This window comes from Prionailurus bengalensis, chromosome C1 (assembly GCF_016509475.1).
Source record: "Prionailurus bengalensis isolate Pbe53 chromosome C1, Fcat_Pben_1.1_paternal_pri, whole genome shotgun sequence".
NCBI classification, from domain to species: Eukaryota; Metazoa; Chordata; class Mammalia; order Carnivora; family Felidae; genus Prionailurus; species Prionailurus bengalensis.
This window is the reverse complement of record NC_057345.1, coordinates 205,451,660-205,460,542: the sequence shown is the minus strand read 5'-3', so window position 1 is coordinate 205,460,542 and position 8,883 is coordinate 205,451,660.

Sequence of the window (8,883 nt, the reverse complement as noted above, 5' to 3'; positions counted from 1 at the left end):
TTCAAGAATGTCAAGATCACTGTTTTCAAATTTCAGATTACTCAGATTATGGAACGACTGACCGATTGTCAAAATTGAAAAAGAAGTACATTTTAAAACTAGGTAGTAGGGGCACCCGGGTGGCTCAGTCGGTTGAGCGTCCGACTTCGGCTCGGGTCATGATCTCACGGTTTGTGAGTCTGAGCCCCACGTTAGGCTCTGTGTTGACAGCTCAGAGCCTGGAGCCTGCTTCGGATTCTGTGTCTCCCTCTTCCTCTCTCCCTTCCTTGCTCTCTGTCTCTGTCTCTGTCTGTCTCTCTCTCCGAAATGAATAAACGCTAAAAAATTTTTAAAAACAAAACTAGGTAGTGGGCATTCATTGAGCCAGATTAAGAAATGAGCTCAGGGGCGCCTGGGTGGCGCAGTCGGTTAAGCATCCGACTTCAGCCAGGTCACGATCTCGCGGTCCGTGAGTTCGAGCCCCGCGTCGGGCTCTGGGCTGATGGCTCAGAGCCTGGAGCCTGTTTCCGATTCTGTGTCTCCCTCTCTCTCTGCCCCTCCCCCGTTCATGCTCTATCTCTCTCTGTCCCAAAAATAAATAAACGTTGAAAAAAAAAAAAAAATTAAAAAAAAAAAAAAAAAAAAAGAAATGAGCTCATTGTTTTCCTAATTTGTGCAGGGCCTAGGATTGGCAAAAGAGAAAAAAAAAAAAAAAAAAAACAAAAAAAAAAAACAAAAAAAAACTCCTGCGACATAAAATGGGAAATCCTTCAGAGTCTTGAGATGCTGTTTTGAGCAAGGGAAAAGAAGAATGGGTAGGCGTGGGGGAGACAGGAGGGAGAAAGGGAAGCAATGTAGGAATTAATAAGCTCCCAGGAGTCGACATGTATGAAGACAAAAGCAGGAAGCTAACATGTGGCCTCACTGGTTTGTGGGTCATGAAATACTGGACTGTGTTTAACCATGAGAGGGAGATGGCTGAAGAACTCCAGACTTTAAATGGATTCCAGACCTTGGTTTTTATTTAGTAAAGGAGGGCATGTCAGAGATGGCTCTAGGGACACCTTAACCCAGAAAAGTCAGACGGTGGTGGCGGGCATGGACCTCCTACCACATGGGGGTGGGGGGTGGGGGTTGCGAGAGTGACTTAAAGACCAAGCCAGGTATGGAAAGTACATTTATTGTCACCCCTGCCACTATTTTTCACTTTGTGTTGCTCTAGCCTCTTAAAGCGTATCGTTTAGAAGCACACGCGCATATATATGTACTTATATATACATATATGTGTAATCTCTTTGGATCTTTCGAGAAGTCTCCAAAGATGGTGTCATTATTCCCAATCCCATTCGAAGTGACCTGGGGACCTGAGCGTTGAGTGATATGCCAGAGATGACACGGGCCCCGGCGGCCGACCTTGAAACAGATCCCAGTCCTCTGGGGTCCGTTCCCGTCCTTTCAGGCAGACTGCACAGCCTTTGAAAAAACTGTCATTAGAGAAGAAGCACTTGGTGGGGTGGAAGGAATCTGGAGAAATTAGAAAGGGGAAATGAAACAACGTCTTCGACAGTCACTTAGATCGTGTGGTCTGTGCCAGTCCGTCTTCGGCTTCATATAAACACTGACTCATCAATGCTCATAACTGTGCAAGGTAGGTGCTGCTTATCATTGCATTTTGAAAAGGTAAAAACTGAGGCCCAAACAGGTTGAACAACCTGCCCCAGGACCTGACAACTTGGCTAGAGTCCATGGTTTTAACCAGAGAGGTTTGCTGCCTCTATGGGTAATGGGTTGGTTGTTGGAAGGGTTAAATGAAGTAAGTGTTTTTAGTAGAGCCCTTGGAAAATGGTGTTTAGAAGAACTGAAGAGCACGGTCAACTGCACAGGATGGAAGTTGAACACGATACGAGGAGGGATGTTAAAGAGCGTCCCTGACCCAGGAGTCTTCCTGGATGGGTTGGCCTCCATCCATGTCTTTTCTACATAGACTTTGAGCTTCGGTTGGGGTTGGCACAGTCCGGACCAAAATCAGATTGCCTCTGCGCTCTTTTCCCTCTTAATTCCCAGCCCATCCTTACTGTAGCCCAAATCTAGAGCTAGTTTTCCTGGTGCCTTGAACCAATGTCACAGCTTAAACTTTACCAAGTTGCCAGCCTCTGAAAATACAGAGATGAAGAGACTCCAGCCTCACCCCTCAAGCAACGGAACCCCCTCGAAAGTGACGACAGACATATAAACCAGTAATAACCACACGTACACGAAGGCAAAACATAAAAGTTCCCCCAAGGAGCAGAAGGAACACATCAGAGGAATGTTGCTTTTGTCTTGGGCAGGCTTCCCAAGGAGGTGAACGGAAAACTTGGAAGGCAAAGAAGATAGGTGTGGAGCTGAGCATCTTGCAGAGTGTGGTGTGCTTTGGGAAACATGCATCACTTGTCATTGTTTGAAAATAAGTTTGAGTGGGAGGCATGAAGAAACAGGAAGCGTGAGGGGGTGTGAAGAGGCTGGGCAGGTGTCTGTCATGAAGGCTGTGTGCACCATGTGAAGCCTCAGAGGAAAGGGGGAGAAATCATTAAGGAGATCGGATCTGCATTTTAGAATATAATTCTCATGAAAGTATGGATGGAAAACTTGAGGAGGAATAAATGGGATACAGGAGTGTGTTTCCAGGTGAGAAATGTTGACGTCCTGACCTAAGACAGTGTTGGTGGGGGGTGAGGGAAACAGAAGATGGGTTTGCAACTGATACTGGAAGACAGATTAAAAGGAATAAAGGAGCGACGTAGATCCCTGGCATGACTTTGTTAGTGGGGCCACTGAGGCAGGTGGCAAATGCAAGAGGGAGAGAAGGTTTGGAGACGAAGGAGAAGTGATGGTAAGACTTCTGGCCAGGCTGAATTTCCAGTGCCTGTGAGGCATCCAAGGAGAGATGTCTAATGGGCAGTGGAAAATATGAGCACACGATAGGCATTCAAAATAAGTTTTTTCTTATGCATTTATTCCCCCTGAGATGACAGATGACCTTTGTTTTGGGTGTATTCATCCTACTGGAATACGCAGGATCCTGGAGATTCTTTTCTGTGTATATCACTGCTCACCCCATCGGGTCCATCCTGGATGAAGTTAGATTCTGAACGAATCTGGCCAATGGTAAGACATTGGAAGATGGAAGCAAAGAGAAGTTGGATGATCAGTTTTCTTGCTCACTCCCTGCAGTGTTGCTGTAGACTGGTATCTTTCAACCTGATGCCACAGTCCCTGTTAGATGACTCTTCCTTAAGCGCATTCTCTCCGTCTGTTCCCGTCTCTGTCTCTGTCTCAGACTCTCTGTGTCTGTATCTCTCTCCCTTCTTGTTCCCTTAGGCCTAGTTGTGGTAACCTCATTTCTAAACCCCTTGGATAACTCGACTCTTATCCTGGGCCTTCTCTACACCTTGATCACACTATTATTTAAAAAAAAAAAAAAGAAAAAAAACCCCTTTATTAAACTCTTTTCAAATACTCTACTCTGACTGCACCACCTTTGTCTTGCCAAACTGACTGATAAACTTGGCTTTAAGGCATCACACTCTCCTAGTTTCGCTCTTACTTCACTGTCCATCTTACTATCTTTTGCTGGTTTCATCTCATCTTCACAACGTTTGAATTTTATTTTTTGATTTTTAAAATTTTTTTAACGTTTATTTATTTTTGGAGAGAGAGACAGAGCATGAGCAAGGGAGGGGCAGAGAGAGCGGGAGGCACAGAATCCAAAGCAGGCTCCAGGCTCCAGGTTCTGAGCTGTCGGCACAGAGCCGGACGCGGGGCTCCAACTCATGAACCATGAGATCGTGACCTGAGCCGGAGTTAGAAGCCTAACCGACTGAGCCACCTAGGCACCCCTTCACAACATTTAAATTTTAGAGTGCCCTGGAACTCACTTCTCAGCTTGGTGTTTTTTCCGTGTACCCTCCGGGCCTGGAATGATCTCGTTCAGATAATGTTAAATACCATCTATGTGGTAACCGCCAAATAGGTTTCCAGCCCTAACCTTTCCCACTAAATTCCAGACTCAACAATCCACTTGAAAGGCAGATAGGCAAATCAAACTTAATTTGTCCAAATCATATCCTGCGCCCACCCCTCCCACCCCCAAATCCCTTCTACCCTGGTCATTCCCATCTCAACAGTGGTACCACTGTCTATGTAATTACTCAGGCCAAAACCTCCTTGGTCTCCTCTTCGCTGCCTGCCCTGCCAACAATCCAAGTAGCAAGTGCTGTCTATTCTGCCTGGGGTTACAGCCTGAAACCGCCAACTTCTCACCCCTGCAGCACCGGTGTCCTAGCCCACGCCACCTTTGTCTGTCACCTACCTACCTCACGACCTCGCGTCTGGCCTCTATGCCTCCACTTTCACTCCTTGGGAAGCCAGAGTGGATCTTCTTTAAGCACAAATCACAGCACCATCACTCACTCGTTCACATGCTTTCAAAGACTTCGTTTCACCAGCCAAATGAAACCCACACGTTTTCCTGTGATTCCAGAGCTCTCTGTCCTCTGGCCTTTGTCTTGCTCTCCAAGGACTTTGTCCTTTTTCAGCCCCTCTGACAGTCTTACTACCCAATACAGTACCTATTAGCTACATGCACCTGCTGAGCACTTGAAATTGGCTAGGGAGACTGAGGAACTGAATCTATTCTATTTAATTGTCCTGAATTTAAATTTAAATTTAAACTTAAAAATAGGCACGAATTTCATTATCAGAAAACAGTTGGGTATGTTTGGATAACACGGATACATGAACCTACTTTATCAATTATAAACTTTATGAAATCAAAATGCAGATCAGTTATTTCCAATAAAACTCAGCTTCCGAGTTGAGACCTGCTTTAGGTCGAAAACAGCCACCAGACTTTGAAAACTTACGTGAGAAGGAGAGTGAAAACTATTGCATGCAGAGTTTCTAAACTGATGACATGTTTAAATGTAAAATATTAAGATCAATTTCACTTTGCAGCTTTTATTGTTACTTTTTAATTTTATGTTTCTTTTTTTATTGTGGTTACTAAAAACTGTTGAATTATATATGCGGCTCTCATCATATTTCCACGGGCGGCACCGCTCTAAGACATCAAACTCAGTTCTGCCTCCAGGGTCTTTATATTTGTTATTCCCTCTGTCTAGAAATGCTCTTTCCGCCTCCCACTTCTGCACTGGCTCATCATCCCTCATCTGCAATTTTTGTTTGAGATCTCTGTTCAAATATCAACTACTCACACGGCCTTTTTCCGACAACACTGTCCAAAATAGCCTTCACCCTGTCTCTCTTACCCTGTTTTAATTTGTCTACATAGCACTCATCACCACATCTATTTGCTCATCCTCTGAGTCCTGTACTGGAAAGAGAGCCTCATGAGGGCAGGTATTTTTTTTTTCTTGTTCAGTGTCGTATTCCCAGGGCCTAAAAAAAAGAGTACACGTGGGCACTCAAAGCTCACTCAATGAATGAAATAAACCGCTGACACAGCTGTGGCACAGCGTGAACAATTTCTTGGGTATGATCCTCTATGACGCTTACCCCAATTCAGCCTTGCAACATCTTCACCGCGTTGGAAGTTAAGTGAGCATGAAATATTTATCTCATGAGAATCTAGGACCCTGAGATGCTGATGTAAACAGGACAGCTGCTCAGGGCCAGCGTCAGGTAATGGCAGAGGACGTGTGCGCGACAGAGGCCACTCTCCACATATCCCTTTGACAGACACAGCCAAGAGCCACAGTTCTGTACCTAACACCGATGAATCGTTCATTTTTAGGGATGCTATTCTTTTTCATTTATTCTCTTTCAAGGCAGGGATTCCAAAGGTGTCTGAAAGCTTCCAGAAGGGAAAATAATATGTGAAACATAGAAACTTGAAGGCTTCCACACTGTCTTTCCTTGAACTTGAACTGGTTTGTGACACAGCCACGATTCCAAGCACACATTATTCCTTCAACTTTCAAGAGTCAGTAGCAGATAATTCTAAGAAGGAAGGAAATTAGAGCAGCATAAACATATTCTAGGCAATCTCCAATGTAAAATATGTAAAGGGCTTATCGTCTGTAGGTTGCACTGTGAATTTTCTACTTAGATTTTCAACAGAAGTATCATTTCAGGTACTGAGACAATCTTCTTTTTCTAAATGTGAAATTGGATATATATACACGTATATACATACATACACACAGAGCATGGAAGCCAGGGAATTTTAAATTTTCCTCTCAAATAGCATCATTTTGCACCTCCTAAACAATAAAGACTGAGCTAGCTAACAATAGCATCCCCATAAATGTCAAAAAACATGCTTTCACTCACAGTTTAGAAATTTCAAAGTTGAAGGTAAGGTGAATGCGTCAACATGGAAAAGTGGAAATAGGGTACATTTTTATCTTGCCTTCCAGAAGTTGCATCACTTTCTGTAATTGCAAGGTTATCATCATCAACAACTGCCACAGGTATGTTTTTTAAGATTTTATTCTTGGGGCGCCTGGGTGACTCAGTCAGTTAAGAGACTGACTTCGGCTCAGGTCATGAGCTCACGGTTTGTGGGTCTGAGCCCTGCATCAGGCTCTGTGCTGAAGGCTTCCTCTGAGCCAGGAGCCTTCTTTAGATTCTGTGCCTCCTTCTCCCTCTGCCCCCCTCCCCCCCTCCGGTGCTCTGTCTCACTCGGTCTCTCAAAAATAAATACATGTAAAAAAATTTTTTTTAATAACAAATTAAAAAAAAAAACGATTTTATTTTTAAGGAATCTTTACACCCAACATGGGGCTCAAACTCAACAACGCCAAAATCAAGAGTCACGTGCTCTGCCGACTGAACCAGCCAGGTTCAGTTCAATTGTTAAACGTTTTTGGTAGACCCAGGCAATCAATCTTCAGTGATAGGAGGAAAAGAGGGGAGAGTACAAGGTATTCCTCTAGAAGGTCACAAAAGTGAGAGTGTGCGTGAGGACAGCTGCCAGCCTGACTGATGGCCAGAGTCTAAAACCATGTCTGAATGCCTATTGCCCTCGTTGTGGACATGTGGGTAATGAGCCCCCGATGGGGGGGAGAGGGGAGGATCACGTCAACCATTTTTATTTGTCCCCATTCTGCCAGGCGTGGTGTTGCTGGCTTCTTCTCATCCACTTCCTAATCAGCCAGGAGTTCACAAAGTGGATTAAACTTGTATGTGGCTAAGCAGAAAAATCTATTTTAAGTCAGGTTTTGGGGGGATATTTTGTCTGCAAATCTCTGAACATTAGAGCCTTATATTTGTGACCTTTGTCTGAAGACCTCAGTCACATGCAGGCTCCCTATTATATTAGAAGTGGAAGTGGTGGGTTTGGTGAATTTTAGGTGGGAGAGGTCAGCATGTCACCATTTACCCCAGTTTGCAGGCCTGTGGGGTGAGCAGGATCACAGAAGATATACTCCTGGAAGTCAGCTCACCGAGACTTGTCATGGTGTTTAGCAGGGACAACACCAATTCTGGGTTTGAGTTATGTTAGGCACAGGCCGCCAGTCTATGGAACATCCCTGAACTGTCTCATATCCTCTTGAAAACTGTACATTCTAGGGGTCTGCTCTCACTTGGTACAAATGTTCAGGAACATGAAGTACATTCAATCTCGAAACACTGGTAGATGCATCAATTTGCAGGATTCTGGCATGCTTCAAATTCCAGTCCCTTCTAGATAGTCTTTCCAACCAAAAGGCCATTTATTTGAAAAGGAAAAAGGAAAAAAAAAAAAGGACAAAAATATTCAAAAATGTGTTTTGATCCCTCAAGCCTCATTTTCATTTTTTTTCATTCTTTTCTCCCTGGAAATTGCTTTAACACTCATTTTCCATGATCACTCTGCTCCCATACTATGAGATCCTAAGCTGGGATGTGTACCTTATACAGGAACTGATATTACAGAGGTTAAATGTGACAACAGTTTCCACAAGAAAATACGCATAACTGTTCCCTATGCCGGTGATTCATTTCAATTCTGATATCAAAAAAATTTTTACTTTACAGCTCCGGCTGTCCAATGCATGGGCGGGTCTTTCCCTAAATTTAAAATCCAGTCAGGGGAATGAAGGAGATAACACCTCTTTTATTACAATTTGGGAAAACAATAAAAAAAATCATTTTGGATATGGAAAATATCCCATGAAGCACTAGGGCATATGTCATTCTGTGCTTGGAAAACGGCAGCCAATGTATTCCGAGACACAGATGTCAGCCAAATACAGTTAAAGCTATGATGCCTTCACGGTCACCAGCGAGTTTACAGATACTCAGTTGAATCAGCAAACCACAAATAAAGAAGCACAGAGAAAACCTAATTGCCTGGAAGAGAATGTTCCACTTGCTTTGTCATTAGCTGCTTGAAACTCTCTACGAGTACAGCTTATCTGAAATCCAAATTCTAGAAGAGAGATCAGACACATACTGAAACCAGAGCCAAAGTTTTTGTCTGTCTTCTACGCACACACTTCAATCAGGGCAGCCAGGACTCCGAGAAAACGCACAGGTAAAAAGGAAACGTATCGGTGCTTCGCAGTTCATTTCAGAGAGCTGTCCTTCAAAATAGAGAGGTCTGGTTCAAGGTTACTCAAACTTTAATGTGCATGTGAATCACCTGGGATCTTGACAAAAATGTAAAGTGCTGATTCAGTAGGTCTGGGCAGAGCCTGAGAAATTGCATTTCTAACCAGTTCCCAGATGATGCCCATGCTGCTGGTCCAGGAGTAGCATATTTGTAAGTGGGAGCTCACCAGGGTAATAATTTCTCTTGGAAATCAGAATACCTGTTGCAATTTTCACTCCTCCAGTAATTCACTGTATGTTCTTAGGGAGTTATCTGACCTATCAGTGCCTCTGCTTCTCATCTGTGAAGAAGACGTACTAAGGTTA